We start from the raw sequence: 8,441 nt of genomic DNA, 5'->3' as shown, positions 1-8,441 counted from the left end.
TTGTAAAGTGGAGGAAAACTGATGCAGCTTTTAAAAAATTTCATAAATAAAAGCCTGAACAGTGTGGCAAGTCTGGCTGCACAATCTATCCCAAAAGCACGATTCGTACCATCGGCTCATTTAACCTTGCAGTACAAGAAATACTTCCACATCATGTGTGTAACATAGCCTTACAAAGTGTAACGTATTTTATTTGTGATATTAATTAAAATATTACCTGCCATAAAAAGTAATGAATAATAATTGTCATAATTTAGTTTGAAGATTAAAATTCAGTAGAAAGTATATTGGACTTATTGGACTTTAAAGTACTTACGCTGTTAATGTGCCTAAAGGAAGACCTTTATTTTTAGAATACACACATCTTTATGAAATTAACTAAAGGTGTTACCAGACTGGGCAAGACTATACCCCATGTGTTCATAGGAAATACAAATTACTCCATCTTTTCTCGTGTTTGATTATTGTACACAGGCACATTATTTAATTTCTTTTCATTTTTTCAGGAAAAGCAGTCAAAGAAGTCTTACCAAATGCAATTAAACTGTTTTTATTTTTGCCATTCTTTTTAAATCATATGCTATTTTTACACTTACAATGAAGCACAAAAAGAAAAAGATGTAAGTATTTATTTTAGTACATGCGCAAATGAGCCAACCACATGGATCATGGTTCTGGGACGCACCATGTGAACAAATAATTCAGTCCTCGGTGAGTCTATACTTTGTACAATCACTGACCTGCTGCAGTTCTTTTGCGGTATGCTTTGTACAAATGTGTACCACAAAAAAATATTTCATACTCTTTTGTAAAGAGCAATATTTAAGTATTGTCAGCGATTATGCATCTCCAGACCCATTTCTGTCTGGAAGCTTATCCCCCACCAAAGTATCAAGACTTTTCCAGCCTTTAACAAGTTTTCTTCCAGTATTTAGCTTCACCAATCTTTCCATCAGTTCTGACTAGCTTCCTGCTCTCTCTAAAGCAGGCCAGGCTCATTAAACTGCCACCACCATTTGTCACTTTTGAGGGAATGTGTTCAGGGTGTACAATCCCTGCGACTCCCCAATCAACTCCTTCAGGCTAGTAGCAGCAGCAATTAGCAAGCACCTGGTGGGGCTGCACATCTGTTGAGTTCATCATATGAGTTACTTCTCAGTCCAACACTCCTGAGAACGGCTGTAAACTGCATCAAGGAAGAGCATTGTTGTGATGATGGAGTGTCAAAAAGAGCAAGAACTTCTTAAAGAGATAAAGGCCCATTTCAAAACATCATATTACGATGTCAAATTTCTTCTACATGTCATGTTTGATACATACAGCATTTTTATAACAACTGCAGGTAATACAATTACTTGATTATTATATAAAATGTCTCTGTGCCTGGAAAATGAATGATACTCTCCCCTCTTTATCTTTATTTTCTGCTTTTTTCACAGAGTAAGAAATTGTCTTATTTGGGAGACCTCTGCAGAGTTACATCTGGTCCTTGTGTGGTCAAAATCTTGACAGAGTGTCAGAAACCTCATCATTTTACACAAACAATTTTGTAGCCCTCCTTAAAAGTATCACACAAACTATTTCAAATAACTAACATTATAGCAAAGTACTGAGCCTTCTGATAACAGATAACAGATGTTGAAAATGTGATCTGTAGGGAAAAGTAATTGCATTGACTCCAGTATTAATCTCTGCTAGCCTTCATGACAAATCCTTATAAAAATTAAATCACACCTCCCTGGGCAGATGTGTCAGTGTTAAGTTATAGCTTTAATTATTACAGCCTCTTTGGCTTCCCAAATGTTTAACCTACTTAAGGAGTCACTTCTTATCCGAGTCTAGAGTATATCTGCTATGGAATGACTAATGTGAGCGTATGTGTTGAGAGCAGGTGAGCTTGATTTTACACAAACCAGCAATGTTTTGGTCCTTGTGGTTTGGCAAAGCAAAAACAGAAGCTGAAAATATGGCTAAGGGCAAAGTAATGTTGATTCAGGGAGCCATCTGATACATTGTTAATGTAAAAAATATTGCTTAATGCAGCTTTAATGATGCTGACTGCCACAATAACAGACTCCATTTTTCACTTATGTCCAGAAATGAACAAGCTGTTGAACCATCATGTTAGAGTGTTTCTTCCTCATTTACCTTCTGTTTGTTATTAATTTTGTTGCCTTCTTTTTCTTTAATGCAACAACCCCTGAGAAAGGTTCCCTTCCTCACCCTGAGACATAGCATTTTCCTCCGCAACCTTATCAATTAAAAAAACAGGAAATAATGTATACCCCCTGCAGTTATTTACCGTTTTGTAACTCTGTGCCTTTTATCAATACAAGCCTCTTGCAGCTTGTATTTACATAAACCTGTGACTGCATTGCTTTATCATTTAATTGGTCTCCAGTGAGGGAGACACCTTAACATGCAAAGAAATACTGAAACTGTGAAGTAAAACCGAATACACGAGCAGAGAAGATATTGAATTCACAAGTGGCTGACAACTGTGGTACTTTGGTTTCGAGAGCGTTCAAATCTCTTCAGGCCCAGTGTGTTTCTGTTACAGGCAACTCCACAGCCTTCAGGCAACGGACTTCAGAAAACAGCAGCTACAGAAACAAATACTTGCAGAATAAATCAGTTTTTAGCTGCCAACAGCCAATTACATCATAAAAACTATTTGAGCAAACTATGCATGTTTTTCGTGTCGATTTATGCAAAGACTTTAAAACTATTGCTGTTTCAAAACTGTAATGACTCAGTTTCTACGTTTTAAACATTTTGCAGTGAGATTACCAGAGGACTTGCACAACCACAACCAAGTTTTCTTGGATTTTGTATTGAGCCATAGGAAATTTTGCCATTATTTATTCTATATTTTTTGAGTTTGTGTATCAAAATCAAAGTAATAAATACATGCATTAATAATACAGTAAAACATTTTCTGCTTTAAGTAAAAGCAATACAATTGGGAAAAACATAGCTACAAATTTTCATGGACTGAAATAAAAATACTTTGATATTTTAACTCGCACCACAATGTGCCAAAGAGTGAAAATCTTACACTGGCCAATGCCAACAACTTCTACTTTCACTTTGAAAGATGTTGTAAAGATATTTTTTTATACTTCTCAACATCTAAAGTGTTAAGAGAAACAGCATATTTTGTTCTGTGGATATCACAAGTCTGTTATTTTAAATCACATTTATTTTCTGCTCCTTATTTTCACCGGAAAGTGCCTAATAGCAATTTTCTCACATCAGTAGTAACCTTTGACCTGTTCTCCAAGAAATGACAGTGACTGTATCTTTGAGGTTAGATGACTTTATTTACTCTCGAAGGAGAGCTCCATTCATCATGCTGTAAGTAGGAGGTGAAAGTGGGTGTTGTTCGATGATATGGTCTGCTGCACTGCAGGGAAGCGCTGTACGTGTGTATACTCTCAATCTAAAATATATTGATAATAAATTAATCAAAAACTTGAAGGAATTAATTTATAAATTTTCAAAACAGGTAAAAGACATAACAGAGCACCATCTAACCTCTAAAGCTGTAGTAGTACACACTCAGCAGAAGTTAGATGTTTTGTAATGTTTGCATTATAATACTGTTGTTGGACCAGTTTTAGAGGTCGGCACTTTTGCATAATCTGGAGTACAACTCTACAGGTGCACCTGCAAAGTCAGATAGTTGCAGCTGACCGGAATGCTGTTGCTCGCGTTTTCACTAAAACTATGTAAACAGAACACATTAATTACATCAGCTCTAAAATCTTCACGCTGGCTCCCTGTAGCTCAGAGAACAGACTTAAAACATTTGTTTTTTAGATTATAAATCACTCAATGACTTAGCACAACAATATATTACAGATCTGTTGTTGTTATATCAACCTTCCTGGCCACTCATGTTCTCTGGTTCATGCCTACTCTGCATCCCCAGAGCAAGAACCAAACATGGAGAAGAAGCATTCAGTTTTTACGCTCCTCTAATCTGGAACAAACTTCCAAAAAAAACCCTGCAGAACTGCTGAAAAACTGAGTTCCTTTAAAGTAATGGTAACATTTGATTTGCTCAAAAGCTGCATTTGATTAATAATAACTGAGCCATCGCTCATTTAACTTAGTTTTCAACTTTTCATCAATTTCTTTATTTTGCCTCCACCAATTATTTCTGTTTCTAATTAGGTCACAGTTCTTTTTTGCTTGTTGTTTTCAAATAAACTTGCTTTGCCTTGACAAAAGACTTTCACTTGTTATTGCTACAAAACAGAGTTCTGCAAAGTATTGAAAGCCATGTGTCCTTTTTTTATTTGCAAGGCCCTACATAATATTTCCTTAAGCACAATAATAGCATTAGTCATGGTTGTACTGCACTGTTTATTGCTTTTAAGCTTATGTAGTAGTCTGCGTCATGCTCCAGTGAATTCAGCTAGTATTCAGTAACAAGTTATTGCCTCAAGTCAAGAAAAATCTAAACTTTTGGTACATGTGAGAAGACCTCTATTATCACTGCTGATGTAAGAGCATAAACTCCTTTAGTGCAATTATCTAGAAGAGAAACACAGCTAAGCATTTAAGGCCTGAGCTACTTGTAGGATAAACGACAACACATAAATTTAGTCGGCAGCAATAGATCAGACAAAGGACTCCAGGAAGGTGTCAGCTAAACAGAAATACTGGGCCAGGTGTAACTTCTATGAAGACATAAATGAAGAATAACTTGAGCTGATTTTCCACTGTTTGTGTGGACTCCAGGTCAGTTTTCCTTTTGCCCAATTATTCCTCCATTTCATACCCATGTTTTTTTTATTTTGTCTTTTGCTCCTACCAATTCATACAGAAATATTTAGTATCTCTTTATTTCTGTTTATATAGATATTTCGATGAATTAAGGAGATTGGTATTCTGATACCATGTAGACCAGGTGACACCCAATCAAGCAAATAAACTGTGCATAGGTCATAAACAGTTACAATAAATCATTGTTGATCAAACATCCCCAATGCAGGTACAGACTTATCAATGTACCTCCATTGATAAGCACAATGCAGAAACATCTGCTCAAAATCCCTGATATCCATTTCTAACCTCGGTTTCCCCAATTCTCCTTTTGAAGGATTATGTTTCACTTCGTCTTGGTAACACCATCTCAGACCACACATTTGGCCCTAACAATTTTTTTTTTACTTTTCCCTATTTTTCCATCTTTTCTGGTCTCTTCTTCTTTTCATCTCTCCACTTCTTTTTCTTCTCCCTACAGGAGCTTGAGATTAGCTATCAGTATTAGAGTAGAAAAGGCAGGAGAGTGGCTGTAAAAATGAGTCCTCCAATGGGAAATACCAAGAGCTGTATTAAGATCTCCTCATCTCACTGTCTTTTAAACCGCTCTTATTCTCCAGCTAATTGTTTTGAAGCCAGCCTGTACATCCCCAGTGAGATCAGGGACTGCTCATTGAATAAGCCTGTAGTTACAAAAATATCTCTTTTATCAATCTTTGGGAGAGAAATATGTCTTCCCACCCTCCCCCCTGCCTCCCTCAATCTGTTACAGTCCTTCTGCACTTTTTTCTCGATTTTCTGCCTCATCAAGGCTTTGCTGCTTAATTCATTTTGCTAAGCAACGAGAAAAAAGGACAATGTGACAAAGATTGTGAGGATTCACATCGTGTCACAAAGCTTAATCCACAGAGCCAGAGGGATTTCTCCTCGTGCCGCAGTACCAAGATATGCTTACTCAGAGCATGTAGAGGTGAAGACCCGACATGGCGGATACTTTTCCGTTCTTTCAGCCTGTTTGTCATCTGAACCTAAATTATTGAAGACAAACACAGCTTGTGAGGCGGCTGCTAAAAGAAGTATTTGTTGAGGTAAAGCCTGAGCACACTGGAAGCAATTTACTGAAACATGCCATTTATAGCTGCTAATCTCAGGCTTGTATGTCATACTGCAGGAAGCAGATTTAAAGTGTCATCACCACATCACACTTTACCAGAGATTTTCATTACCTGTTTTTTATGCTGTAATTTCCAATTCTAGCAGTGTCTAATATCTACATTTCATTTGTTTTTTTGCAACGTTTTGAAATAGAAATTAGAGTAGGTTTAACATTTTTCCCAGTGTAAGTGACAGCACTATCTGTGAAAATAGATCCATAGACTAAATTTAATTCTCAAGAACACAGATGTTAACTTTCTTGATGATTTTTTTTGTTCTTTTTACCAAAGGAGGTCAGCCTGGAAAACAGCTAAATACGTACATAGCTGCAATGCACTTTGTAAAGAAAAAAATTGCACGTTTATATGTTTAATGGGAAATTTAACGTATCTCCAACCATCTTTATCCTGATTCCTAAATGCACTCCCAACGCTGTAGGCATAAATGTGGTTTGTGGGATTTATGGCACAATAAAAAGCTTAAATATTGTCTCACGATTCCTGATATAAAATTCCAATGAGTATATTTGAGCCCAAGGACAGGAAGCTAATTTATTTCAGCTTAACTTTTAAATTAGAGTTGGAGACCTTGCTGGTGAAACTTCTTAAAACAGCCAACAACCTTGGGTGGTCAACTCAGATAATTAGAGTCAAACAAAGGTGAAATGTGTTTACATTTGTTAAAAGAGATGGTTGCTTCTAAAATTTGAAAGGAGAAAGGAAGTAAATTGTTGCTTTTTGAGCATGAATCAGTGCCAGCGCTGAGCCAACAACCTTGACAAGTTTGTGTATTTATAAGTCAAAGTCAGCGTCTGGGATGTGACTATAAGCCAAGGAGACGTTGGAGTTAAGCGTTGCCATCCGTTCATGTGTAAGTCAAATTAAGCCAAGTTAGTTTGACTGATATGGATATTACTGGGCTGGATATTAGCATAGAAGCAAGGTTTCTTCCATATTCATGCTGATTATTTTGGTCTTTCACACACAAAGCAAGATAAAATACTGCTTGCTGAACAGTTAGGCACCAATCGTCAGCTTTGATGTGAAGCCTGGCATACAGAGCGGGTGAGAGGAGTGAGAACGCAAGGAAGGAGGGCTAGTGTTTGTTGAAAAAGAGGAGCAGAACAGAAAAATGCAGATGAAGAAAACAAGAGAGAAACTCAGGAAAGCGAGAATGGCTCGGGCACAGAGTAGGACGACAAGAGGGAGAATTAAAAGAGCTCAAGCTCCGGTCATGATGTGATGTCTTTTTGTGTGCGGGGACATCATCCAAGAGGTATCTGGAGAGGACAAGAAGAGTTTCCCGTTCTCTTTGTCGTTTTATCACGGCTGCTTAAGCTGTGGGAACCAGCCTCATTTGGGCGAGGACACTGCTAATTAGATGCCATGTTGCTGCAAATCTCAGCGGAGTCAACACCACTACATAGAATGATTACACTCTGTTTCTGTCTCACAAATAGAAACCTTTTGACCATTTTTTAACAAGCAAATTAGCAATTGTATTGTGTATAAATTGTGCTTATTCCATACAAAATTTTACCCAGAATTGTACTTTTATGGATTTTGATTTACTTTTTGCTTTCTTTTATATTGTCACATTACAGAATTTTCCATCTTCTGCCATGAACTATTATGCTAGTTGAACAGCCAGCTGAAGCCTTCTTTCATTTCAACTTGCTTTTAACTGTGGCTAATGCTCAGAGATGCTACTTTTGAGGATAAATCATTTCATTTGCACAGACCTAGCTAATACATAATGTTTTTTTCTGTCCTTGTTTCAAAACCATAAATGTCATATTAATAAAAAAAAAAAACAGAATCCTAATACCATTGAGAAAATTACATGGCCAGGTGCACACTGTAAAAAACGTCTCTAATTTATGATAGATAGATAAATCTTTATTGTCATTGTCACAAGAACAACAAAATTTAAAATTATGGCAAAATACCAGCAGCTGTGGTTGCCAAAATCTTACCACATAAATGCAGCACACTTTTTATTTCAGTGCACATAACACTGTCCCTCACCAGACTGTTGGACAACTTATTCTAAAAGCATGGACCTTCAAGTAAAGCCATGTGAGCCTATACTCCACTAGGAAGGCTTTCCATAAGCTGCCAAGGATTTACTCCTTTACAGCTTCCGATCACTGAGGTTAGTATAGTTTGCTTGGAGTTCAAAATTCAATCAGAAAGGTATCTACCAAGGAGAAACTCTAGTAATGGGACACAGATTGGGAAACTAACCAATTTAAATTATCTCTACACACACTGCCAATGCCAAAGGCTGTTGATGGCTACAAAAACCATCCAGGTGGCTGTGATTTACATATATGCATGTAGCCTAATGCATTAAGTGTGGAGATAGCCCACACTTTAGATCACAGCTCATCTTAAAGGTAATAATGAGCTGTTTGTGCCCAGGCAGCATTTTGAACCAAAGGGCTTCGACCATTTTAAATTACCTGTTTTAGCACCTTCTCTGTCTTTTTTTTAAAGTTATAAATTAACTAG

Source organism: Xiphophorus couchianus, chromosome 3 (genome assembly GCF_001444195.1).
Source record: "Xiphophorus couchianus chromosome 3, X_couchianus-1.0, whole genome shotgun sequence".
Lineage (NCBI taxonomy): Eukaryota > Metazoa > Chordata > Actinopteri > Cyprinodontiformes > Poeciliidae > Xiphophorus > Xiphophorus couchianus.
This window is presented reverse-complemented; position numbering follows the sequence as displayed.